This window comes from Trichosurus vulpecula, chromosome 6 (assembly GCF_011100635.1).
Source record: "Trichosurus vulpecula isolate mTriVul1 chromosome 6, mTriVul1.pri, whole genome shotgun sequence".
In the NCBI taxonomy this organism is placed as follows: domain Eukaryota; kingdom Metazoa; phylum Chordata; class Mammalia; order Diprotodontia; family Phalangeridae; genus Trichosurus; species Trichosurus vulpecula.
Genome location: NC_050578.1, coordinates 280,637,179 through 280,661,961, shown reverse-complemented (window position 1 = coordinate 280,661,961; position 24,783 = coordinate 280,637,179). Strand labels below are relative to the sequence as shown.

At 49.6% G+C, this 24,783-nt stretch overlaps 1 protein-coding gene across 1 annotated transcript in view; it reads left to right on the top strand.

Annotated features, from left to right (window-relative positions):
• The window catches only part of SHANK2 (SH3 and multiple ankyrin repeat domains 2), a 717,699-nt gene that overhangs the window by 33,025 nt on the left and 659,891 nt on the right, over positions 1–24,783 (top strand). Inside the window, exon 2 of the mRNA XM_036763425.1 lies at positions 20,098–20,169. The gene's annotated coding sequence lies outside the window, so the exon portion shown is untranslated. The remainder of the gene's footprint in view (positions 1–20,097; positions 20,170–24,783) is intronic.

Genomic DNA, 24,783 nt, shown 5'->3' with positions numbered 1-24,783 from the left:
GGAAAATTATTTCAGCAGTTGAGTGGAGGATGGACCAGGGTGGAGAGAGACCACACAAGGAGGCTCTTGGCCAATAGTCGAGGCAAGAGATGACAGTACTTGAGATTGGGCTCTGTGAGTGGAGAGAAGGGTGTGGACGTGAGTTGTGGAGGCACAAGGACAAAATTTGGAGACTGATTGGCATGGGGGGGATGTTAAGTGATGTGATGGTGGAAAAGGGAGGACTTGGAGGCTGTAAACCAAGTGGCTAGAAGGATGGTAGTGCCGTCCACAGACATTGGAAAGTTTGGAAGAGGCAGGTTTTGGTGGTGAGGTAATGAGTTCAGATTTGAACATGTTGCATTTGAGGTGCTTCCACTCCGAAGTGTGGAGTGGACAGCTGAGCTTGTGGGGCTGGAGCTCCAAGGGAGGGCCTAGGGTGGGATGCTGTGGAGTGTGTGGAGGCAGGCTCATTGCATCTCTCTCCAACTGAGAGCCATAAGAGACCTTAGTCATTAGTAAGTCCAACTTCCTATCTTACAGGTGAAGAAACTGAGTCGCAGAGAGGTGAAGTCACTTCTTCAAGGTTCCACAGGGAGAATGTGGCTGAGCTGACATTCAAACCCAGGTGCTTTGACTCCCCCTTCCCACCCCCTGCACTCACAGACCTCTTTTTGCTACAACCCACCAGGGAAGGAAAAGGAGAGGGAAGGCCCCACGTGGGCACTTAATGTTGGTGGCTGCGGCCGAAGAGGCAGATGACAAGTGGTGGGTTCAGGAGCTGGGCCCTGGAGAGCACAAGGAGTCTGGGGACCAGGGACATTGACAAATAATGCCAAGCAGTGTTGGCCCAGGGTCCCAGAGAGGGGTGCAGGAGTCAGTGAGGCCAAGCAAGGCCCAGGGAGGGCTCTTTGGGAGGCCTCACACACACACTCTAAAAGTCAGGGACCTATCACTGTAGAAAAAGTACAGTATGCTGATGGGCCCCACAGGGATTTATGGTTCCTGCCCTCAAGGAGCTTCCTATCTAGAAGGAGCATAGAACAACCCTGGCAGTTTAAGAAGTGCTGAAGGGGTCTTAAGTGGAAAAAGCTTAAGAAGCCCTGATCTAGACTACTCTTCTTCTTCTATTTAATTCTGGAACCAAACCATTGTTTATTTATAGTATTTGTCTAATATATGTACTAATGGTCAAACTATAAATTAGCCATTCAACTATATCATAATCTGGAAGTTAGACATTCTTCATCCACTTGGCCCTTCTTGTGTGGATGGTCAAGCCAAACTTTATTATAGTTCTTGTCTTAGAGACTGAGACTTTACAATTCTTTAGGCTTGTTGTAACCAATGTGACATCATCTACAAACAGGAGGGCCTCACCATACACAAGAAATCCCTCTTCAACGTTGTACTTCGAATCTCTTCTTTTACTGTGGTGAGCTCTTTTGTGGGGCACACATCTCCCTCTTTTGTGTCTCCACTGATGTTTATCAATCGAGGGTTGTTGAACAGGGTTAATTCAGTTGCTGCATTTTTCAAGAAATCTAGATTCAGTTTGGTGTATGGATGGGAGACCCCTTGCTGGAAAAGAGCCTGGTAAGGTGGGACTCTGCTTCCCTGAATTAAAAACTTTTTAATATTCAACAAAGGAGCACAGTGAGACTTTGCCATTTGGTTAATGATGAAATGGTAAAGATGTGGTTTGCCGGGTCTGCTCACCTTGAGTCTTGTCAGTTTTACCCAGATGGAAAAGTTGCCTGCATGTAGATGGGTGGCCATTGCTGGTGCTCTCTTCCTGGCTCCTTTTCACGATTAGTAAGGGCTGATGTTTTTTTCTGACACCGTTGCTTCCTTTCCTTCCTTCATATACTTTGTGAATATGATCCCTCTACTCCCTCACTGCTGCCTCGCCTCCAGCACAACTCAGACTTGGCCCATTTTTGGTGCTATACTTAATTTTCTCTCTGTCTCTGTGTCTCTGTTTCTCTCTGTGTCTCTCTCTCCTTACTTTGAGGCTAAATCTGCCTCGACAACTTCTACTTTTTGCTCCTAATTCTGCCCTCTAAGTTCATGTAGAAGTCCCATCCTTCCCTTGAGGTAGCCCTTCTAAAATAGAAGCCATCGGCACTCTTCATCGGCACCATGTATGAGGTTATCCCTCTCCATCCTTAGGCTTCCCCCTTTGCCTGCAGCTGGGATAGGTTTATAGGGCCCTGAGAAGGGAGTATCAAGGTAACGCCCACTCCAAATCATTTGTGTTTCCATTCAGAGCTCTGGGGGATGAGTCTTCTTGGCTTTCTGGTTAGTCCTACCTTATGGACCTCTCAGTTGAGTACTGTCCTCCTCCTGCTCCCTGAGGTGGCCCTCCCTTAAGCCTGCATCCCTCCTTGTGGCCTGTACTTGTTTCTGGTTCCTAGGCATCTCCTGGGCTCAGCTCCTGAGCTGCTTCTGGTCCTATGTCGTCATGCTTCTAGGTCAAGGCTCATTGCCTCCATAAATTCTTCCCAGAACAAGTGGGTCCACCTGCATCTCCCCCACCACACATCTTTTCCTTTTCTTATTTGACTCATTTTACTCTTAATTCATGTACTACTCCTTCTACTTGTTCCTAATTGGTTAATTTATAAAAGAACTTATCTTCTGGTTAGAGTAGAAGCTCCCAGAGCAGAGGCTCTGTCTTCTCATCTTCTTGCTTCTTGAAGTGTCCTGGGTGCTTGGAGCTGCTCTGGAGAGCTTGGCTCAGCTGGGTTGAGTTCCACGTGGAATGCCCAGCAGCTTGAATCCAAAGGCTTGTTTTAATGAGAGGATCCTTTCCTGGCAGGATGGGACTGCCTTCTTAGTGACCTCCAGTGCTCTCCAGTCCAGGATCTGAGGCTGCCTTTAAAGAAAAAATGGCTCATCGGACTTCCTTTTAAGCTTCTCTGGTATTGAGAAAGAAGCAAGAGCCACTTACGGTATGCAGAGTCTTGTTACTGGCTGGGGAGGTATGAGGTTGAGCTTTGATATGTCACTATCCAGGATCTCACAGATCAGTAAGGGGGCAAGGCATCGATACGGACAACTGTAAAACTTAGGAACACAGAGAGTTTCAAGGTGGAAAGGTATTCCTGAGTCGGGCATCAAGGAAGGCTTCCTGGAAGAGGTGGCATGTGAACTGGATTCCTACACTCAGCAGGCTTAATGAAAGGTGTGAGCAAAGACTGGGAGGCAGGAGAACACTGTGTGTTTGAGGGTCAGAGGAGACTGATTTAGATGGAGCATAGAGCATGTGGAAATCACTCTGCATTTACTTTATTCAAAGGACAGTGTGGTGGAGTGGACAGGGACTGGACTTGGAGTCGGGAAGAAGTAGGTTCACATCCTCTCTCAGGAACTTAATAACCACTGGGGCCTCAGTTTCCTTAGCAATCTAATGAGAATGGTTGGGTCTGATGGCTTCTAAGCCCTTTCCAACTTAGCCTCTGTTTGCCTTAATCTGCTGGAGAAGGAAATGGCAAAGCACTCCAGGATCTCTGCCAAGAAAACTCGCAGGACAGTATTGGCGGATTACGGTCCCCAGGGTCACAAAGAGTTGGACGCTGCTGAACGACTAGACAGCGACAATGAAAGTCCTTTCCAACTGAACAACAGCTACAGATCTCTGTTCCTACGGTCTCGATTGGTCTTGGTGACCAATGGCATGTGAAAGGAGTCCCAGAGAGGCCCCTGGCAAATGAGGAAGTCAGAAGAAAGGCAGCCTGGGAGGGGAGATCTGGAGGACCCAGTGGAACGTCCAGGTGGGGATAGTCCAGAAAGCAGCTGAAGATGGAGGTCTTCAGATAGCAGAGAAGGTGGGGAGCGCTGGGAGACATCTGCCTAAAAGCTGTGGCAGTTGGAGATGTGGGGCTTAGATGACATTGGTGAGGTGAAGAGGGGGAGGAAAATGGCATAGGCAGATCCTTGGGGAATGTCCTGGCTAAGAGACCGAGGAGCAGAAAAGGAGCCAGAGAATTGGACTGGAATGGTGGTAACAGCCAGTATTTGTGATAGCATTTAAGGTTTGCGAAGCTGTAACCCTGAGAGGTAGGTGCTACTACTATCCCCACTGACAGTTGGGGAAACTGAGGCTGAGAGAAGTCAATAACTTTACTAGGATCATACAACTAATAAGCGTCTGAGGCTGGATTTGAACTCTGGTCATCTTGAGCCCAGCCTTGGCCCTCTTTCCACTGTGGCTAGCTGCTTCCCAACGAGAAGAGAATTGCCTTCCCATCATGGGCCTCTCTGTTCTTCTATGAAATAGAGAGCCCTCGCTTCCTGGACCCAAATCAAACAATGCAGAAGTTAGAACACCGGACGTAGCTGTTAGCAGAGTCCTCAAAGTAGATCAGGAGCTTGCTGATTTCAGGTTTTCTTGGCATCAGCAAGAGAGAGACACACACTTAGACGAAAACAAAAACGTTGGGGCCCTGCCAGGTTCGGGGTATTTGTTTGCGGCACAGCTCAGGGTGCTCAGCCACATCCAGTTCTGCTGATTCCCCAGTCCTCCTCCCCTCCCCTCTTCCACCTTCTCTTATGCTGCTAATTATCAGGTGTTCGAGTACCAGCAACCTCATGTTTAAGGGAGGAGGGAGAAGAGAGAGAAGCTGCTTATTCTCAGGAGGGGCGGACGGCCAGAGCTCTGTGGAATACAGACGATAGCTGAGGCTAAGAAAGCTTCGTGGCCATTTGATGGAGGTCCAGGTTTGGGGGATGCCAAGTATACGAAGGGTGTGTACAAAGGCAGGCTGGAGGCAGTGACAAACCACTTCAATTGCCAAGCCGAGGTAATAGGGAGCTGCTGAGGGTTATTGAGCTGGGGAGTGACAGGGGCAGTTTTTTCCCCCTCTTATTTTGGCAGTTGTGTGGAGAATGGTTAGAGAGGGAAGGCATTGGAGGAAAGAAAACCACTGCAGGAAAGATGTGTCCTAGGATTTTATATCTAGGGCCGGGAGGGACCCTAGAGGCCACGAGTCACCTGCTTCCTCATTTCATAGTTGAGGAAACTGAGTCTTCGAGAGGTCGAGTGACTTAGCCGAGGTTGTATGGTGGTAGGTCTGCCAGGAGGGGTTTGCACAGAGGCCCTCTGGTTCTAGAGCTGGGTAGTAGGTGTGGCAGGTAGAGTTTGCACAGAGGCCCTCTGGTTCTAGAGCTGGGTAGTAGGTGTGGCAGGTAGAGTTTGCACAGGGGCCTTCTGGTTTCAGAGCCGGGTAGTAGATGAAGTTCCATGGGGTTCCCTCTCATTCTAGAGCTAGGTAGTAGGTAAGGCAGGTGAGGTTTGCACAGGGTTCCCTCTGGTTCTAGAGCCATGTGGTAGGTGTGGCAGATGAGGTTTGCACAGAGGCCCTCTGGTTCTAGAGCTGGGTAGTAGGTGTGGCAGGTAGAGTTTGCACAGGGGCCTTCTGGTTTCAGAGCTGGGTAGTAGGTGAGGTTTCACAGGGTTCCCTCTGGTTCTAGAGCCAGGTGGTAGGTAAGGCAGGTGAGGTTTGCACAGGGTTCCCTCTGGTTCTAGAGCCATGTGGTAGGTGTGGCAGATGAGGTTTGCACAGAGGCCCTCTGGTTCTAGATCTGGGTAGTAGGTATGGCAGGAGGGATTTGCACAGAGGCCCTCTGGTTCTAGAGCTGGGTAGTAGGTGTGGCAGGTAGAGTTTGCACAGAGGCCTTCTGGTTCTAGAGCTGGGTAGTAGGTGTGGCATGTAGAGTTTGCACAGGGGCCTTCTGGTTTCAGAGCTGGGTAGTAGGTGAGGTTTCACAGGGTTCCCTCTGGTTCTAGAGCCAGGTGGTAGGTACGGCAGGTAGAGTTTGCACAGGGGCCCTCTGGTTCTAGAACTAGAACTCTTTCTATAAGAGAGAAGCCTGTCTGGTCCCCACCTTGCTGCTTGTGCCTCCTCATTTTTGGTCAGTCCTGATCTATCTTGTCTGTAGCTGTTTGTCCATAATTATGGGTCTGTTGTCTCCTCCATTAGACTAGGAGCTTCTTGAAGGCAGGGGCTGGCTGTCTTGCCTTTCTTTGTATCCCAAGCACTTAGTGCCTGGCACCCAGTAGGTGCTTAATCAATGCTTGTTGCCTGTTGGCTGTCCCATGTCCCTGAACGAAGGGGAATGGCTATGAGTGGATAGAAGGGGGTGGATCAGAGGGATGATGACAGATTGGTTATGAGGGCTGAGGAGTAAAGAAAGCAACCTGAGGGACATAACAACCTGGAGATTAAAAGAAGGGGAAAAAAAACCAAACACAGGAAATTTAAACCCAATGTCACCAGCCCAGGCCTGGAATTCAGCCCAAGTGCACAAGAGGGGTTGGGTGGTCTTGCTGGGGACAAAAACCAGGCCTGTTTAGAGATGATTTACATTGTACTGTGCAGGACAGTCCGTCCTTCCTGGTGCTTTGCTTTCCTCTGATGCCAAAGCATTGAAGGACCAACATCTCACTTCTGCCTGCGGGGAAGGGCCTAGGATATGAGAGGAGAGAAAAAAGGCCTGGGGTCCAGGAGGGCCAAATGCTGAGGCCATTGGAGACTTCTGGTTCATTTTCCAGTTGGGTCCAAATCTGTCATTAATAAGGTACCGGAAACTTCCCAAAGAAAATTCCCTCTGCCGATGGAGCTAACACTTCGAGGTTTAAGAGATGTCTGGGGAACTGAGAGGCCAAGTCCAAGGTAACCCAGCCAGTACAAGTCAAGGGGTAGGACTCAAACACAGATCTTCCTCATTCCAAGGCCAGCTTTCTCTCTACTGTGCCCTGATATCACTCGACATTAATAGCCCCTAGTTCTGTGACACTTTTAAGGTTTCTAGGTAAGTCCTTGTCTACACAGAGTTCCCCCCCCACCCCTTCATGTTGCCTTTTCTTGGCTCTTAGGAAGACTTTGAGCTCCCTGTTAGAGCCACCATTTTGTACTGTTATTGACTGGCTATTCAAAAGCTGAGGCAAATTGCCAATGGCCTTTCCCACCTTTCTATTTGGTAACTCTCTCCAGTGCCTGCTTCTGCCAAGGCACAGGACATTTCTGTCTCCAGTTAATTAAACTTTCAGCAAATGGCTCTGTGGGAAGGTATCCCTCACTGTGAGGAAATGCATCAGACCCTTTGATTCATCCCTATGTGACTCCTGGTCTTCACCACTAAAGCCAACCCTGTACCAGAAAATCCTTAATTTACAAAGGAGAAGCCCAGTGCTTGCCGGGGCCCAGGGACAGAAAGAAGACAGCCCGAGGGGGCAGAGAGCAGTGCCAGATCTGCTGCCATTCTGAACATCTGGCCTGGGATGAAGCCCTGGCCTTGCTTCTCCACTACTTCTGTCCCCCTGGCTGGGCACAGGCCTGTTCCGCTCTTCCCAACTGCCCAGCCCATCCTCCCAGGCTGGCTCTTTGGCCAGGTATATCAGAAGAAAAACACAAGCTGTCCTAGCCTCTCAGGACAATGGCCTCCACACTGCTGGAACATCTTTCCTCACCATAGGAGACCAAGGCCCTGTAGGTGAGCTTGAAACAAGAATAGACAGGTGACTTCCTTTAAGGAAGTGAGTAGTCCCTGGTCTCAAGCAGCTTATATTCTAAAGGGAGAAGAAAACCCATACTGGGTACCTTCAGAGTCAGGGGATCCAAGGGCAAAGACCAGGTTTCCTGTCTAGGACAGTGTTGTGACCAGACCCAGAGAAGGAACCTGGAGGTCCAGGTCCGGAAATTTGTGGCAGAAACTCCTGGTGTGGGTGAGCCACAGGAGGCAAGAGGCCACGTCACATCTCCCTAACCTGTGTTATTTCTACTTGGTCTGGTCCTGGGCTCTGTGAAGGACCTGGAGGTACTTACTAACCCTCCTCTGGAGCTCAGCATGTCTCTATTATGCCCTATTATGAACCAGGGGGAATACAAAAAGTTAAAAAAGAAAAACAACCAGCCCCTGCCTCCAGGAAGCTTACATTCTGCTAGACCTGGAGCATGTAAATGGGGTATAATTGGGAAGGGAAGGGGCATGAAGGGCTGAGAACAGCAGGAAAGAGTTGGGGGGGATGAGGCATGGGGAGAAGGGGCACCCGAGGTGAGCCTCTGTCCAAGGAGGCTGAACCTGCTAAAAGGCCGGTGTGTGTCTGGGGTTCGGGAGGAGGGGGCATCAGAATCAGGTGACTTGTCCAAAACCACAGAGTCAGGGTCGACACCCCTTCCCCCCACTTCAGCCAATCGAAGGGTTTTCTGGACAGTGTCCCTAATAGACTTTAAAGTCATCTGCGTCCAAGAGAATTGCCTCGGGACATGAGAATCTTGAGTTAAAAGGAGAAGATAGCTGGTAAAAAAGGAAATAAAATGGGGTGGAGGTGGGGAGGCCCCCTCGCATCAGGGTTTTATTGGCCACATGGAAGGAGCAGGCTTCCCTGCATCAAATTTCTTAGCCCCCTCCTCCTTTGGATCCCCACCAGATATCAGGGATCTAGGAAGGAGAGCTGGTAGGTCTCATATTGGCTCTAAATGAATCCTTTTCATAGGATTTATATGAAACTGATTTCTGAGGCTGCCCCAGGCAGCAGGGAGACCTCTGGCTTTGGAGGTCGAGGACCCAGGGTGAACTTGGGCAGTCGCTTCTCCTCTGGGCCTCAGTTTCCTCATCTCTCCCCCAGGCTCTGAAGCGGGGGAAGTATGGAGTGAAGGTCCCTTTCCACAGTGAGTTTGTACCTTCTTTGTTGATTAAGAGGATTAGAGAATAAAGTGCCTCAGCAGTCACCCAGCCCCATTCCCTCATTATACAGATGGGAACACTGAGGCCAGAGGGATTCCATGACTTGCCTGTTGTTACTTAAATGGTGAGAGGCCGAAATGGAATCAGAATCCTTCTCCTCTGCCAGCAGGTCCCTGACTACCTCACCTCACCTGAGGCTTTTGTTCTGTCTTAATCTTCATCTTTGAAAGAAAAAAGAACAACCCACAAGGACATTTGCTCCTAGGTAGGATTTGAGATCACAAACTGAGGCCAGACTGTCTTGTAGGCACAGCTCCAGGGAGCCTGCCTTTGATGCCGAGAGTCATGAATCATCCCTAGCCTGAGTCCTAAGAGACCAATGCCTGGATATGGAGGTGAGCTTTGCTGGCACCCTGAGAATTTTGGTGGAGGGAGGGCTAGCCCATCCTTCAGGAGAGGTAAAGTCACGACTACAGCCACACCCATACCAGAAAAGTAGAACTTTGGGTGGGGGGTGGGTATCCTTTTCAAAAAGATTTTTGGCTTTGTCACAGCAAGCCAGCTACCGGGGTGAGAAAGCCAAGTCATCTTTTTTGACTCAAACATCGAAAGGAATGGGTCAGTCTCCAAATACCTGGACTTCTACAGGCTGCACCAACATTGGCTGGCTCTTTTATGATTTTTGTCATTCGGATGGCAAACGTCAGAGCTGTTGGCTTTGATTTTTAAAAGGAACCCCAACCACCCCTACGCCCCCTTTTTAAACACTGAATCACAATAAGCTGGGGATGATCTGCACAGGCTCTAGTCCAGTGCTTTGGATATAATGGGAGCTGGGCAGGTATCATCCCTTCCTTGTGCCTCAGTTTCCACTTCCATAAAATGAGAGAATTAGGATCGCTGCTTTAAAGCTGGAAGGGACGTCGGAGGCCATCTGGTCCAGCTCTTTACAGAAGAGGAAACCAAAGTCCAGTCAGAGCGCATAAGTAAGTAGCAGAGGCAGAGTTGGAATTTGGGCTGCATAGCTCCAGAGTAAGTGTCCCCTCCAGTGTTTCCCAGGCTGGATGGCCTCTAAGGTCTGGCCTGTCTATCTCTAATTACTGTGATTCTTGGCTTCCAAGAAAACAATCCCTCCGTGACATTTGTTGACTGATGACTCAGTTGAGCCTTCCATATCATTCTCAGTCTCCTCCAGAATCAGTCGGATCAATGAGTGGTTATCAATGCCTGTGTTTGGGTGACCACAGGTGCGTGCTGCCCTTCCTTGAAGAATCCCTGCTGGGGCTGGGTGGGGATCACCCGTTCCTGCCTCTTTTTCTCGTGTGTGAGCTGCTCACAGCCATTTTTGCTTTGGTTAACCGCTGAGTCACTGTCTTTTCTGTTGTAATCGAGCTTCCAGACAGCGATGTGTCATTGTGGTCTCCGTCCGTTCTGCAGATTGTGGCCCCTTTGTGCCCGAGTAAAAGGCATCTGGGGAGTATAGTGGAGAGAGCCTTGGCCTTGGCAGTCAGGAGCCTCTCAGTTTGAACACTAATGGCCTCTCTGGCCTCATTTGTAAAGTGAAGGGGGTTGGACTCTGTGATCTGTAAGGTCTCTCATCAGTCATTTGTGATCTCTGACATACATGGTCTTTAGGAGCCTCTCAGGCTGAAAAAAATCCTTTTCTGTAGCCAGTCCTGGGCCTAGACTCCCTGAATTTAGCTTGGCTGGTGCTCAAATGGCATGCTTGGCACCAGGACCCATCTGAAAGCCTTTTGGGCTCTGAAAGGCCTATTTGCCTCACATTCCAGCACCTAGGCCCACGCTACTCCATGCCCCAGCTAGTCTCTGAGCAGGGCGCTGACTTTTTGGGTGTATTAGGCAAGGAATGAGGGGTGGAGGTTGGGCATTAGGAGGAACTAGGGGAGGTCCCATTCTGTTTCTTTTCCCAGATTGATTAATGCCACTCTCTCTGAGACAAGGCCAGTGGTCAGATATTATGCTACTCCCTGATGTTAAGAACGTTATCCCCTTCTGTTCTTTCCTAGTTATCACTGACATAGGATCTTTTACGTTTAGGTGACATATCCGTTTGGAGTTTATTGTGGTATATGGTATAAAGTGCTGGTCTAAATTTAATTTCTGCCTACTCCTTTCTAGTCTTCTCAGAAGTTACTGCTTAGTTAGAGGGTCCTTCCCCTAAGAGTTTCTATGCCTGGATTTATTACTGAGTTACTGTGGTCAGTTTTATTTTTTTGGGGGGGGGGGAGTTGCTTATCTAGGGAGTTCTCTGCTAATTTAAGTATCAAACATTTTTGTGAATTATTACCGTATAATATAATCTGAAGGCTCACAGTGCTATTCCCTCCTCCTTCTCCCTCACCCCCATCATTTCACTTGAGAATCTAGACTCAAACTTAATTTGAGTGAATGTGAAGGATTTATTTGTTCTGAGCAGAGCCTTTGCACAAGGTGCCTGGAAGGAATAGTCTACGGGAATGCAGTAGGAGTGTGTTTTGGGATCCCAGACAGTCTCAGACACTGCTGTTCCCCCAGGATCACCTTCTTTCTTGTGCTCCTGTGAAAACAAGGATGGGGTGAGATGGGGAACTGGGAGTCAAGTGACAAAGTCCTGGAACCACAAAGCCTCAGTGGAGGTCGTGGAGAGCGCACGACAGAGTCAGGATCCCAAAGGTCTTGGCAGCCTAGAGTGTTGGGCTGAATAGAATAAGATGGACGTGAATGGGGACAAACATGAAACCATACCTTGCATTCAGAAAATCAGTTTCTCAAGAACAAATTGGGGCAGGTGTGGCCAGACAGTAGTTTGCTAGATTACAAGCTCAGTACCAGAATCAGAGGCTTGACCCAGCACCTAGTGCTGCCTTGGCCGTTTGTCCAGAGCAAGGAGAGGAGGTCAGAGTTCTGCTGTTCTCCCTCTGCTTTAGCCAGAGAATACTTGGGGCAATGATGCGGTTCTGGTGGCCATGTTTAGGAAGGACGTTGAGAAGCTGGGGAGCAGCCAGGGAGGTAAAAGGATCTGAGATAATGTCATGTGCCCATCACTTGAAGGAACTCTGAGTGTTTGTCCCAGAGAACAGAGCCAAGACTCTGGTGATAACGTTCTCTCCAAGAGCTGAGGAGTGGACTAGACTGCTCCCTCCTCCCTTCTACCTCCCGGCTTCCCTGGCTTCTTACTCGAGACCTCTCCCAGTCCTCCCTGCTCACAAGGGTCTTGGCTCTGAGACGGCCTCCTATTTACATTCTAGATATCCTGTATCTATGTAGTGCCTTTGAGTTGTCTCACCCTTTAGAAGGGGAGCTCTCTGAGGTTGAGGACCATGCTTTTGCCTTTCTTTACATCCCCTAGTGCCTGGCACATAGTAGGCACTTAATAAATGCTTGTTGATCACAATGACAAAGATGGGCCTGGCTGACCGCAAGGTGGCAGGTATGGTACGCCTAGCTCATACCCAAATGAGAGGCCCCCAAACCACATACACTCCACGTGGCCATCCAGCCATTGCTCAAAGACCTCCAGCGAAGCGAAACTTGCTAGTTCACCGATCCAGCCCACTCCACTTTGGACAGTTCTAATGATTGGGAGGCAGCTAAGTGGTGCAGTGCAGAGAGCACTGGGCCTGGAATCAGGAAGTCCTGAAAGACCTGAGTTCAAATCCAGCCTCAGACACTTACTAGCTGTGCGACCCTGGGCAAGTCATTTAACCTTGTTTACCTCAGTTTCCCCATCTATAAAATGAGCTGGAGAAGGAAATGATAAAGCATTCCAGTATCTGTACCAAGAAAATGCCGAAGGGGGTCAGGAAGAGTCAGAGGGGCTGAAAAATGACTCAACAACAACCATAAGTTTTTCCTGGCATCAGTTCCAAATTTGCCTCTTTTCAGCACTTATCTATTTCTTCTCCTTCCGTCCTTTGGGGCCAAGCAGAACCCTTCACATGTCAGCCATTTGTAGGCAGTTACCATGCCCCCACCTCTGCCCCTCCTTCCATCTCTGGTCCTTTGCACTGGCCTCATGTGGCAGGCACAGACTCCCTCCCATATTCTCACCAACCTGCTTCCTCCCCTGGAAGCTCTCCCAACCTATTGACGTCTTTCTGAAAAAGTGTGTGGTTCCTAGAACTGAACCACGATGTTCCAGGTGTGGTCTGAGCAGGGCAGAGGGCAGTGAGATCAGTGCCTCCCTCAGTGAGGACCAAGACCAATCTCTAGCTTCTCAGGATCTTCATTAGTTTATTCTGGCTACCACACCCCAGGGCTGACTCCTTTTAATCCTGGAGTCCACTAAGAATCCCTAGATCTTTTTCAGACACCCTCCTGGTTAGCTCTGCCTTGTCTTGTGAAATTGGATTTCTTGAGCCCATGCGTATGAGACTATGTTTATCACTATTATGCTAGCCAAGTTGGTGCTGTGTTCTAGCTTGATGGGTCCTTACCCTAGAATCCAGCGTGTTGACCATTCATCCCATTTCTGTACCCTCTGGCCACTTTATGAGAGCAGGCTGCCTTGTTGGTGACCTCCTTGCAAACTTAGAAAGAATAGTTGTTAATGGTTTGAGATCCATTTGGAAAGAGGTCTGCAGTAGAGTGCCCCAGAGATCTGTGCTTGGCCCAGGGCTGTCTAACATTTATTGGCAATGCTTTGGATAAATGCATTAATGACTGCCTTGTTGAATCTTCAGGTGGCTCAAATTTGAGGAGGGGTCAGCTGGGAGTTTTCTAGGCCATGGGGTCACAGACTGAATCCAACTCCATTATTTTATACACAAAGAAACTGATGCAGACACATCTCACCCAGGATCACACAGCTCCTGAGTGTCTGAGGCTAGATTTGAACCCGCCTCCTCCTGACTCCATGTTTAGTGCCCTGTCCACTCTGCCATCCTGCCCCTCCAGGTGGGGTCCTATGCTGGGCTCCATACCTGAGGAGAGGAGTGGGATGGGCAGTAACCTGTGCTGTGATTGTCATGGAGGAAGAGAGCCCAGTCCAGCCCATGAGAAAGGGGGAGGGTAATGCCAAAGAAGGAGGCCCATGGAGCAGGATCTGTGTTCTGATCATTAATAGAAAGACTGGGGCCATTTTCTTTTCTGCAAAAATGAGAGCCCTGGGAGTGAGGTTGCTGGCGATTGTGGCTGAATCACCCCACCTGTGCCCAAGCAGCTCTGCTCCTAGGGGGAGCCGTGGGGGCAGGGGAGCCTTGGCTAAGAAGGAGCTAGGTACCACTCAGTGGTTCAAATGGCCAGCAGCCTCCAGACTGTGGGGACTTAGGGATGAAAACCTGGTTTTTCAAAGAGATTGCCATGCTCTGCCCCAAGTGGCTTTCCCATTTGCTGCTTTAAGCAGAGCTGGACTCTCTTTGTGTCTTTTAAGTGCCAGCTGAGTAGAGAACCATGCACTATGGTTGGCGGAGGCTGACCTTGGCAGCCCTGGGATCCCCGGTACCACAGGTCCCCCCGGAGACCATGTTTTAGATTCATGTTTTAGTTCTTCAGCTGAAATTTCCAAATATCATGGTTTTAGTGTATCTCATAACTGGCCAGTAGAGCACCAGGTACATTGGGCTGGGTTGACAATTGTACGTTCTTCATGGCAGCTCCCTCCCTCTCTCCTTTCTTCCTTCCTCCCTCCCTTCCCTCCCTCCTTCCCTCCTCCCTTCTCTTCTCCTCTCCTGCTCCTCTTCCTTCTCCTTCTTCCCTTTTTCTCTCTCCCTCCCTTCCCCATCCTTCCTTTCCTCCTCCCTCTCTCTCTCTCCCTCCTTCCCTTCCCTCTCTCCCTCCCTTCCCTCCTCCCTTCTCTTCCCCTCTCCCGCTCCTCTTCCTTCTCCTTCTTCTCCTCTTTTTCTCTCTCCCTCTCTTCTCCCTACTTCCTTTCCTCCCTCCCTCTCTCTCTCCCTCCTTCCCTCCTTCCCTTCCCTCTCTCCCTTCCTTCCATCTTCCCTTCTCTTCCCCTCCCCTGCTCCTCTTCCTTCTCTTTCTTCTCCTTCTCTTTTTTCTCGCTCCCATCCCCTCCTTCCTTTCCTCCTTCCCTCCCTTCCTCTCTCTTTCCTTCCTGCCTCCCTCCCTTCTCCTCTCCCTCTCCTCCTCTTCCTTCTCCTTCCGTTTTTCTCTCTCCCTCCCCCTCCTTCCTTTCCTCCTCCTTCCCTCTCTCCTTCCTTCCTTCCCTCCCTCCTTCCCTCCTCCCTTCTCTTCCCCTCTCCTGCTACTCTTTCTCCTTCCCTTTCTCTCTCTTCTCTCCTCTCCCTCCTTCCCTCTCTCCTTCTTTCCTCCCTCCTTCCCTCCTCCCTTCTTTTCCCCCTCTTCCTTCTCTTTCTTCTCTTTGTTCTTCTTCTCTTTTTCTCTCTCTCTCCCCTCCCCGCCTTCCTTTCCTCCTTCCCTCCCTTCTTCTCTCCATCCCTCCTTTTCTCCCTTCCTCTCTCTCTTCTCCTTTAGGGCCTAACTTTACCTTCTGCAGTATAGTGTTTTTTTCGAAAGCAATTTTTTTTTCAGACTAGAATGTTAACATGCTAATTACATTTTACAACTAAATGTCTGATTTTTTTTCTTTTTTCCTTTCCCCCTCTGAATCAAGGACTTTTACATGTGGAGTATATGGCTGTTGTGTGTGTGTGTGTACATGTTCATGCATGTACTTGTGCCCACGTGCATGCCTGTGTATGTATATGCACATGTATGTGAGTGTGTGTGCATACGTGTACACGTATGTGTTTAGCAGAGTTGAGTGTGGCTGTGTCCTTAGTCATCTAGTGACAGAGCACTCTGTCTCCTCGAACCTGCCCATTTTGGGGGGTGTGTCCTCCTGCCAATGGCCTTGGAATGGCAGAGTGGGCTTGGTCACTGGCTTGGGCGGCTGGCTTACTGTTAGAACCCAGGTGCGGGTTTTTTCATTTATGCGGATGCAGCGTAAGGTCACCCAGTGTGTGTGTGTGTGTGTGTGTGTGTGTGTGTGTGTGTGTGCGCGTATACGAGCTTTGTAATACATTCCAAGATGTGTACAGACATAACTCAGTTTTTCAGAGCTGATATGCTGATCTAGCAAATACATAAAAGTGAGATTATAAAGAGACCAGAGACAATGGAAGTAGAATGATGGGGAACTTTTGTGTGTGTGTGTTTTGATGTTCTTTAAAAAAAAAACCCTCAAAAGTTCAATATGCACCCATTGCTTCCCAGTGGTTCCCCTCCCTCTGTGCCATGTATTTTTGTTCACACTTTTAACAAATAGTCAAACCAAACAAGTCCACACATTGGTCCCATTTGACAGATGTATGACTCATTCTGCTCCCACAGTCCACCACCTGCTATCAGAGCTCACCTTCTTTTGTGTTATAACGGCCACCATGTGGGTTGTTCTCTGGTCTGCTTACTTCGTTTTTAACTCATTCATTCTTACAAGGTTTGCCAGGTTCCTCTGAACTCTCCACCTCTGGCACGTCTTAGGGCCCTCCGGTGTCCTCTACATTCCTCACAGGCCATCTCTTAGCGGTTCTCCTGCAGCTGGCAGCTCCTTTCCTCCCAGGTCTTTGCTCCTGCAGAGAATGTCACCCCAGGCATCACAGGATGGAGATCTGGAAGGCTATCTCTCTCTATCTTAGGGCAGACTTTTTCTTCCATCTTTGGCTTCTCAGGGCACGGGCCTCGGAGCTCTATTTCTGTTAGAAGGGCACTCACAGTGTGGTTTGTACTGTGCTTTCCAGAATGGCTGGCCCAGTTCACAGACCAAGTGGTCTGTCTGTCTTCCCACAGCTGCAGAGTCTTTGATCATCTTTATCAATCTGGGCTTGGGGGAACCATGGAATTCTTTTATTTAATCTCTCTGTCAGTTATTTGGAGCTGTCTTCCGTATGCTTGCTGATAGCTGGGATTTCCCCTTTCAAAATTGTTCGTGTATGTGTGGAAGTGCACGGTGTCAGCTTCGATAGCAAACTTATGAGAGGTTTTCCCAACTAACCACTTTTCTTCTAATTCTAGGTTTTCTACATCAAATCTAATTGCTTTCTAGAGCAACACCTAAGATTTTGCTCGTGCTAAAACTTTTTAATGCTTTCTTTGCTGTTCAGTCATTTCGGTCGTGTCTGACTCTCCGTGAGCCTATTTGGGGTTTTCTTGGCAGAGACCCTAGAGGGGCTCTCCATTTCCTTCTCCAGCTCGTTTTACAGATGAGGAAACTGAGGCAAACGGGGTGAAGTGACTGGCCGTCCACAGGGGAGGGCAAGGAACAAATCCTGCCAGAAATTGGGACCTCAAGAACAAGTGTTTCTCTGTGACTAGACAGTCAAAGGCTGGCAGAAGCGTTGATTAGAGCAGCCGGAGTGATGCCGGGGAGTCCAGATTTCTGAGGGGTGGCCCTCCTACATGTGCGTGGCTGGGCCAGCCCTCAGCTCCCGTGGCACATGCTGGGCGGTGAGATCTGTCTACCGTCCCTTGAGTGGGGGAAAGAGCTCTGGACTTGGGAGTCAGGAGATGGGCCTGCTGACCAGGTGGTAGTATTATTGCTGTTTTACACATAAGGAAACTGAGGCACATAGCTATTTAAGTGACTTACCCAAGGCCGTCCCCAGAGCTAGTCAACGTCTGATGCAGGATTTGAACCCGGAGCTTCCTGACTCCATCTAAGTCCAGTGTTCTGTCCACTGCACCACTTCTCTTATTATGTCAGCACTTAGGGGTGGGGAAGGCAAAGAAAGGAATCAGCCCCTGCTCTCAAGGAGTTGGCATTTTGTTGGGAAAATAGAGCCTGATTTAAGTAGACATGAGACAATTGAAGGAGGGAGGGAGCGCCGGTGACGGTGCTGCCACGTGTATGGCAGGAGGGGTTTGGGGAGGCTTCTCGGAGGGCCTGAACCTGAGCTGATGCTGTAAGGAAGCTAAGGACCCTAAGGAACCTGCGGCCTTGAGGCCACATGTGGCCCTCTAGGTCCTCAAGTGTGACCCTTCGACTGAATCCAAACTTCACAGAACAAATCCCCTTAATAAAAAGATTTGTTCTGTAAAACTTGGACTTAGTCAAAAGGCCGCACCCAAGGATTTAGAGGGCCACAGGTTCCCCACCCCTGGACTGAGGCAGGTGGCAGATGGAATTCTGACATCACAGAAGCAGAGGGGGAGCTTTCCCGGAATGGAGAGTATATATTAACACTTGTGGACCCCATCACCTCATGGCTTGTTGAGGGGGAAATGGCCCTTTGCGAGCATCACAACACTGTGGGAATGGGGAGAGTTGTTTTGTCTCTGATGAGCAGTATGGGTGTGTGGCAGAGCCAGACCCTTGGAGGCAAGGGCAGAGACGTGGCCCCAGCTGAGCTGGAGGATGCTGGCCTAGTCTCTACTTCCCTGGCTGCTTCTTGACCCAGAAAGGGGGTTAATGGTGCTCTGGTGATTGGCAGAACAAGGTCATCATGGCCTTGCAGGCCCTGGGTAACCATAGGAATCATCATGGAGGAGGAGGGGCCCATGAGGGTTGGCTCATACTCTCCTGGGGGTGGGGGTGGGGGTGGGGTGGTTCTGTTTGCTCCGGGCTGCTCCCTGGCTGGAGACTCTGCCAGGACTGAACTTAGTGGGAGAAGAGGGAGGGAGCCAGGTAGGCCACTCTGCCACTATTTTTAGGGCCTGGTATTAACTCCTTGTGCTGGGGTCTGTTGGCCTGAGAAGAAGCTGTAGACGCAACATTTACAGTCTGATGTGGTGCTGGGGTGGGGAGTGTGGAGGATCCTCATTCTTCCTTGCGGAAACTCTTTATCTCAGGTGTGTCTTAGTGGGTTGAGTTATGGGCTAAAATGTCACCTGACCCCTGGCGTGGGTGGGTGGGGGGTAATTGGAGGTGGGATTTCCTTTGTCTGGCAGCCTTTGAGTAACCAGCATTGGTGGGTTGGCGCTCGTCCTAAGGGGCTATTTTCTGGAAATCCGAAGAATTATGTAGGCCTACTTGACACATTTTAATTAGGAATCGAGGGCACCCATCTTCCCTGGGTGAATTATAGGTCTGGAACTCCAGCTGTTCCAGGCAGTCGCTGTGCCTGAAGGGGAAAGCTAGAGAGGGCGAATTTGGAGGTGAGTCCTCATGTCTCCTCCGGATCCTGGGATTCGGGGCTGAAAGGGTCCTTAGAACACATAGCCCAGGCACCTCAAAGGGCAGAGGAGGAAGGAGGCCTCCAGAGCCAGGAAGGGACTTAGCCAGGGTCACCCGGGCCTCCAGGAGCAGCACCTGGATTTGGACCCTCATCCCGGGTCTGGCTGATTTGGCTCTCATCCCTGCTCCTGCCATAGGGGCCGATCTGCCCCTAGGGCAGATCCCAGAGATCAGAGCTCCTTACTCGATTCCCCCAGAGCACCACCACAGCTAGCGCCCCCATTTTGGCTTTCTTTTCCCTGGGCCCACAAGCACAGCAACAAGACAGCCTTCCTGGTGCTTTTAAAAGCACAGCCCATGAGATTAAATGCAATGGGCTGATTCTGTAAAATGTGCTCCCAAAAGGCATGGCCGGGAGAGTGGGTGACAGTAGGTCATAGGGCCAGAGTTCTGGAGCCCTGAGGGGACCGGGAGGCTGGCTGGTCCACTCTCCTCGTTTGTTGATGAGGAGAGACCAGAGAAGGCAATGTCCTGCCTAACGTCGCACAGCCACCATGCATCAGAGGTGGGATTCAAACCCAGGGCCTCAGACTCCAGCTTCAGTGATTTCTACTATATCATGCCTGTCTGTTAATCGTTCCGTTTAGTGATAAATACACCTTCGGGCAAAAGACAAAATTATTATTTTTATGTTTTTGGAAAATGCCAGTACAGATGGGAAGAACATTCTCTCCTGCCCGGCCCCCACCCCCACCCCCACCCCGTAGGCCTGGCCAGACCGCAGGAAGATGACCAATTATCTCTGCCTGGCTTCTTTCTCAGGAGAGCTCAGGGAGCGTCCTGGATCTAGAATGCTCAGTCAGTGAGCAGGCACCAAGCATTTATTAAGCACCCACTCTGTTCCGGACATTGTGCCAAGTACCGGGAGTACAGAGAAAGGTAAAACACAGTGCCTGCTCCCTGGGAGCTGATAGCCTAGGTGGGCCCGCTCCTGCCCTGTCTCCCACACGTCATCAGAAATCAGCAGGACAAAGGCATTTCTTGATAAGGACAAAGTAGAAGAGACTAAGATAGTCGTTTGAAATGATAAAATTCTGGCTGAAACATGTCAGTTATTAACAAGAAACTAAGATCAGAAGTCTTTCCACCCTGAGGGTTCAGTCTAGATGGTTTGGGTTAATAGTGACACATAAAATTGTCTTTTCCCTTTGTCAACGAAGGCGCCATGACCACCAGGCAGCATCAGGGTAGGCGTTGGCCACTGAACTTTGCAAAGAGCCTCTGAGCACATGGAAGCCAAGGTGGGGTCACTGGTGGTAGCCTTCCATGCTCACCCCTTCTCCCTGTGTTATCTCCAATAGGTCCCTGGGTTCGAGGGGATCAGGAGGAAACTGAGTTGGAGATTCTGTGTCCTGGCCTCTTTCTGCTTCTAGGTAAGTGTGGACCCACGTTCCTCCTGTTCCCTGAGCTCACATATGGAAAGGCACTTGGGGAAGGTGCCCTGAAGCCCCTGTATGACACTGATGAGGTAATGGATCCATCAGGCAGCAAGCATTTATTAAGTGCCTGCTGTATGCCATACACTGTGTGCAGGAGGCACCATGGTAGATATAAAGACAGTAAACTAGGCCCTGCCCTCAAGGACTTTACATTCCATCAGGAGAGATAACATGCACATAAATACATATGTGCAGAAAGTATACAAGATACATGCAAGAGGCTTTTCATTTTCTGTTTTGGACAAGGCACTGCGAAGTGAAGAAAAGCTTAATTTTCCCCAGAAAGAAGAGCATGAGACAGAGGGTTCTCAGAGGCCAGAAGTGAGGAAGGAACGGATCCTAGGTGTCAGGGACAAGTGTTACAAAGGCATGGAGGGGGTAATGTGTCCTTTAGGAGAAAACCATAGGAGACAGAGGAAACCTGGGGGGTGTTGAACGTGACAGATTTCCCTAGAAAAATGTCACTATTCTGAGACATGAGGTGGCATTGCAAGAGGGGTCAGGCTAAAGCACTGTCACCGTCAGCTTTTGTCTCCTTCTTTAGCTCCTTGAAGGCAGGGCTTGTTTGGGCCTTCTTTGTATTTACTACCTAGCATGGTGCCTGGCACATAGTAGGCACTTAATAAAAGCTTATTGACTGACTGACTGACTGACAGATTAATCTGGGTTCAGAAAATCTCTGTGGGCCTTGAAGGGGCCTTGGCGGGCCCTGAGCAGCTGTCCACGCTTGGACTTGCATTAGCTGGTTGGGGCCATTGTTGTGCCCCCGGACTGTGGTTTGGGGGACAAGGGATTCTTCGGGGTCTTTTCGGCTTTAGAGTTGGGGTTGGAAAGAGGGAGCTTCAAGGTCATGTGATATAATATGATGGTTTTACAGAGGGGGAAACTGAGGCCTAGAGGGAGGAGGGGCTCGACCAAAGTCCTTTGGCAGGGAGACAGCAGAGGTGTGGTTGAGAGAGCTTTGGGTTTGGAGTCAGGAGGCCTGTCAGTGCCTCGGTTCCCCCATCTGTAAAAATGGAGAGAATTCCTACGCCACTTCACTTACCGTTTGTGGGAGCATTCTTAGGGGTTCTCAATCCAGCCCTGGAAGAGACTCGGAGGTTTTCTTGTCTAACCACTTTGTGTTACAGAAGTTTAAATGAACTCGCCCATGGCTGCTGTGCCGAGCTGCTGCCCTGTTTCTTTCTGTTCTCCCATAAGCTAGTGCCTCCCATGTAGGTTGCTGTGCATGCCAGCGTGGCACAGGGAGGGCTGAGCTCGGCTGTCTGGGCTCCCAGCCAGGACTCCTTCCCCATCACTCAGCCTCTACTGTCCTGGCTTTGCCATCCCGGGCAGTGATGGCCACTGGCATGCCCAAAGTCATCCTTCTTCCCTGTCTGTGGGTCCCCTGGCCTTCCTGGTATGTTTGTCTGTTCTGTGTTCTTTTCCAGGTCCACAGGATGGGCTCTGTCTTTGCTTCCCTTCCCCTCCATCTCCTTCCATTTTGTCTCTGCTTGGAGACATAGAACATATGTCTCTCCCTAGGCTCCCTCCCTCCTCGGGTGACTGTGCTCAGCAGACACCGATTGTCCCCTTCTGGGTTCCTGGCCCTGCAGGCTGACTCTCTTCAGCCAGCCTGTCTTTGTTCTTGCTTGGGAACTCAGGGAGCTTGTGAGAATACTGCCTGCCTGTCCCTAGCAAGAGAGGCCTTGAATGGCATCCTGAGGCATCTGGTTACAGGCCTGGGTACAGACGATGACAATCACTGTCCCCGGCATTGAGAGAGGTCACATCAGAAATCACATTTCTACAGCATGTTTTCCTCCCAGCCCCTTCCCAAACTTCCTTCTCATTATCAAGTGAGAGTATTTGCAGAGTTCTTGGCATGGTGCCCAGCATGCAGGGGTACTTCCCTCACTAATCTATGAGGTGGGCAGTGAATGCCTTGTTGCCAACTTTAAAAAAATGAATTAACAGAGTGGTAAAGTGGCTTGTCCAGTGTCACACAGTTAGGGAACATCAGAGGAAGGATTCCCAGCCGCGTCTCCTACATCTAAATTCTGCAGCGTCCCCGACCCTGCCTCCCATCAGTGGAACCGGCCACTCGGATGGTATGTGTTCTGAGGCTACTGGGATTCATGGCCCGAAGGATGAGGTCAGAGGGAAAGATCCAAAGCCCGCCTTCCGGGCTTAGCTGAGAGTCTTCTGCCTGAGGCAGCCGAGTGCCGCCCTGAGAGATGGCCGCCCTGAGAGGGAAGAGGGCCTGTTTACTCTTTCCAGAAAAGTCTTTTAAAGATAGATTTTGTTGTTTCATTTTCTAATTGCTTCCTAATAACCACAGTCTTCCAATACCTTCACTTACATGTCTATATGTATTGTTTTTATTTTTTAAGGAATTAAGCTGTATTGGCTCAAAGTTAAGCCCTGTAGCAGTATGGGGCATGTCCCATTCTGCCCCCATAGCCTACCACCTTTCCTACCAAATGGAAGCAGTCGTGTTTCTTCATCAGTGCTCGGAGACTCACACTGATTCGGATTTTGCTCTGTTTCATCATCTTCAGTTAGATGGCTGTGGCTATCATGTTCAATCAATCAGTTCATCTAGGTCTTCTCGGACTTTTCAGAATTCTTTCTATTACAATGATCACAGATCTACATCTGGAAGGGAGCTTAGAGATCATCTTGTTTCAGCCCCTCTCATTTTTTCAGGTGAAGAAACAGGCCCAGAGCAAGTTCTGTGACTCCCCAGAGGTTTCACAGAATGGAAGCCGTGTTAGTGGGATTCAGACGCAGGTCCCATGATTTCAAATCCAGCTCGGGCACATAGTAGATGCTTAGTAAATGTTGCTCGATTGATTTCAGTCTTTGACCTTTTAGGGGTATTTACTCAGTAGTAGGATCCCTGAGTCCAAGGATGTGAATAACGTACTGACCCCATTCCACAGTTCTAAAGAGATTCCTCCTGGATTGTCAGAGAGCTCCACGGACCCACCAGCACTGGATTAGAACGTGCCTGTTTGCTCACAGCCCTGCCAGCAATGGCTACATCTGTCTTCAGTCATCTTCCTGGTTATTAGTGATTTGGCACTTTTTCTTCATATGATATGATAGCTTCTATTTCTTCATTGAAAACATTTCATATCCTTTGACCCCTTATGTACTGAGGAGAAGTTCATACTACCACAGCGCTGTGTCAATTCCCTATAGATTTTGAAGGTCAGACTTCTATTAGGGCTGCTTAGCTCAAAGTTGGGTTTTGTTTTGTTTTGTTTTGTTTTTTTTGCAGGAGGGCACTTTACTCTTCCTTTTCCTACAATGTTTAATAAGCTCACTGATGCGCTTTCCAAGTGCACACCAGATTAGAAGAAATGAAGCACAGCATGGTGGTGTAGGTCACTTCCCCATCTGGGCCTTAATTTTCTACATCTACAGAATGAGAGGTGTTGGACAAGGTGGCCTTCTTATTCTAATTCACATGGAATAATTTATTTTTAAAAAGCAGAATTGACCTTGGTGGTTGCCCAAGACTGTCATTTTGTTTTTTCTGGACTCTGATTTCTTTCAGCACATCACTGCTTTTGGAGAGCACATTGTGTTCAGGTGGCCCAGAGTCCCAGAATGATTGGAAGGTACTATCTGAATGTGAAATTGATTTTTAGAAATCCCCAGAAAACCAAACCCCCAACTCTGGCCGCTCCTGGTCATTGTCCAATCGGGTGCTCTGGCTTCTCCAGACCCCTCTGGGGGAGTGAGGCCCAGAGCAGCATCATGGGGTTCAGAGCTGGGAGGGGCCTCCCTTTGGGGGAAATGACCTCTCCAAAGTCCCAGAGGTATGAATAAGAGGCAGAGTCTGGCACTGAAGACAGCCTAGTATGGTGGGAGGAGCCCTGACCTGGCTGGAGCCCTGCCTCAGCTTCCTCTCAGTGTAAGCACCTTGGCTCAGTCTCCCCATCTGTAAAATGAAGGCAGTCTAGATGGTCTTTGAGGCCCCCCTTTCACTATCCACCTATGTATGATACCATGAGGCTAACCTGGCCTCTCAGAGTTGCACCACCACTATTAGCAGCAAAGCTTTGTTTCTCATCTATCTGGCCTTCATCTGTTTTGCTTCATGGACTGGTTTTGAGTAGCTATGGGGTAAGCCATGCGCAGAGGCATCATGCACTTTACTAACCACAGAGCGCCTGGCCAACATGACCTGCTATTGCTTCTGTTGTTACTGGAAAACCATTTTGGTGCCTTTTCATGGGGTAAGACAGAAAGAACCCTGGGACAGGGCTGACCTGTGGGATCTTTGCCCTTCTCTGGACTCTTGCCCAGGTGGAGGCTGCCCTTTGTGATTACCGGCTCACCTTGATGACGTCGTGTACTGTCCACCCACGGCCTTTGATCTACTAAGTCACTGGATCCTCACAACGGGCTGGTACAGAGGGGCTTTTTTAATGTACCCCTCACAGAGATGAAATCTAGAGCTTAGAGAGATTCCATGCATTTCTTGGGGTCGCAGAGGCGGGATTCAAACCCAGGTCTGCCTGACTCCAGGTATAGGACACTAGATATTCACTGTAC